The sequence below is a fragment of the Schistocerca serialis genome, unplaced genomic scaffold (genome assembly GCF_023864345.2).
Source record: "Schistocerca serialis cubense isolate TAMUIC-IGC-003099 unplaced genomic scaffold, iqSchSeri2.2 HiC_scaffold_1058, whole genome shotgun sequence".
In the NCBI taxonomy this organism is placed as follows: domain Eukaryota; kingdom Metazoa; phylum Arthropoda; class Insecta; order Orthoptera; family Acrididae; genus Schistocerca; species Schistocerca serialis.
The window spans coordinates 80,001-82,500 of NW_026047248.1; the positions used below are offsets into that span (position 1 = coordinate 80,001).

A 2,500-nucleotide genomic window follows, 5' to 3' on the forward strand; every position below is an offset into this window, starting at 1 on the left:
GGGCGAAAGTCAGCGGGGGATGTTGGTGCAGCCGTTTTCGGGAGAAGGGACGTCCGCGCGCGAAGCAGGCGTTCCGGAAGGGCGCGGGCCAGAAGGAAGAGATTCATCACTTTCACCAGGACTTCGTGCGGCAGGCGCCGCAACTCCGCTGGGGTAAGGCCGTCCGGCCCGGCTGCTGATCCCCTGGGCGGCAACGCGGCGGCGACCTCCTCACGTGTGACCGGCCCCCATATGCACTCGAGAGCGACAGGCTCTGAGTGCGGGAGGAGGCGGTCACGAATGAAGCCCGCGGTGGAGATGGGCTTCTTGGTGAAGAGGTCCGCCCAGAAGTCCAGCAGACCAGGGATGGCAGGTGGCGGCTGGAGCAGGGTGCCATCCAAGAGGCCGCGCACGCAACGCGCACGCGACCGTCGGAAGGCATCCTGCGTTCTCGCGTACTCCCAGCGGCGCCGCTTGCGCTTCTGCGTCGGCGGCGCGGCAGGCGGCCGCTTCGATGGTTGGCGCGGCCGCTGTGTCCTGGTGATCGATCTCTCCCCTCTGGACCCGACCGACGCAAGGGCATCCGGGAGCATGCCCAGGATGACATCGGGCGGCGTGCCCCGCCCCAGACCGATGACACGATCCAGGGCAGAGAAACGCTGGGCGGAAGCGGGTAGCCCCGCCAGATGCTCCCAGATGGCGGCGTCAGTCGGCCCCTCCGGCGGCGGCCCGGTGGTGTCGGCCGCGAAGTCCTCGGCTGCGTCGACGGGCGGCGCAGCGGCCTCGCCCGCGTCAGGCAGCGGGCTCGCCGCTCCCCGGCGGGACGCCGGCTCTTCCCCCCGACCGATCTCAAGCGCCTCCATGAATTGGCGGACAAGCTGCTTGTGGGCAGCTTGCCGCCGTCGGCACTTGATTGCCTCAAGCGTTCGGTCGGGGAACATCCTGATGAGCTCTTGATTTACAAAGAAGAACCGGGCGTCCCTCTCGAGGAACAGTTCGGCCTCTGCCTTGGCGAGCGACAGGACTTCTTCCTCCGTCCACCTCGCGCGATGCCTCTCCGTGACGATCTCCGCGTTGGCGGCCGCAAGGTGTTGGCGGCGGCGATGGACCCCGAGACCGTTTTTGGTGGTGAAGCTGCGGTGGCACTCACTACAGGCGTATACAGCTGCAAAAGTTACAAGATTTTCGGCACGGCCGGTTGGCCGGCTAGGTGCTGGGGGAGTTGGGGTGGCACCTTCAGCGGAAGGGCCACCACTTTTTCTCTGGTTACTGCCCCCAACTAAAAAAGGGATAGTGCGAGGGGGGGCTGGTAACCCCCCCAAGCCCCTGGTGCGGTCTTCCACTCTGCTAAAATCAGCGGGCCCACGAGAAGGGGAGAAGACCGCAGGAGAGGAGAGGCTAAGAGGGCTAGGCCCATGTATTGCGCATCACTCTCCCTGTAACTATAACCCAAGGAAGGCACCTCGCAGCAGCAGCACGACTACATCAAGACCGCACTTCGAAAAGCCAAGTCCGGATGCAGCCACACCGCCGCCACTTGGCCACCTTAAGAGAGTCATAGTTACTCCCGCCGTTTACCCGCGCTTGCTTGAATTTCTTCACGTTGACATTCAGAGCACTGGGCAGAAATCACATTGCGTCAACACCCGCTAGGGCCATCGCAATGCTTTGTTTTAATTAGACAGTCGGATTCCCCCAGTCCGTGCCAGTTCTGAGTTGATCGTTGAATGGCGGCCGAAGAGAATCCGCGCACCCGCGCGCCCCCCGGAGGAGCACGCTAAGGCGGACGCGGCCTCGCAGCAAGGAAGATCCGTGGGAGGCCAAGGCACGGGACCGAGCTCGGATCCTGCACGCAGGTTGAAGCACCGGGGCGCGAACGCCGCGCAGGCGCGCGCATCCTGCACCGCCGGCCAGCACGAGGCCAACCAACGGCGAGAGCAGACCACGCCCGCGCTAAACGCCCGCACTTACCGGCACCCCTACGGCACTCACCTCGCCCAGGCCCGGCACGTTAGCGCTGACCCACTTCCCGACCAAGCCCGACACGCCCCGATCCTCAGAGCCAATCCTTATCCCGAAGTTACGGATCCAATTTGCCGACTTCCCTTACCTACATTATTCTATCGACTAGAGGCTCTTCACCTTGGAGACCTGCTGCGGATATGGGTACGAACCGGCGCGACACCTCCACGTGGCCCTCTCCCGGATTTTCAAGGTCCGAGGGGAAGATCGGGACACCGCCGCAACTGCGGTGCTCTTCGCGTTCCAAACCCTATCTCCCTGCTAGAGGATTCCAGGGAACTCGAACGCTCATGCAGAAAAGAAAACTCTTCCCGATCTCCCGACGGCGTCTCCGGGTCCTTTTGGGTTACCCCGACGAGCATCTCTAAAAGAGGGGCCCGACTTGTATCGGTTCCGCTGCCGGGTTCCGGAATAGGAACCGGATTCCCTTTCGCCCAACGGGGGCCAGCACAAAGTGCATCATGCTATGACGGCCCCCATCAACATCGGATTTCTCCTA

At 63.5% G+C, this 2,500-nt stretch overlaps 1 pseudogene; it reads right to left on the reverse strand.

The window, feature by feature from the left end:
* The window catches only part of LOC126430775 (large subunit ribosomal RNA), a 7,959-nt pseudogene that overhangs the window by 3,550 nt on the left and 1,909 nt on the right, over window positions 1-2,500 (reverse strand).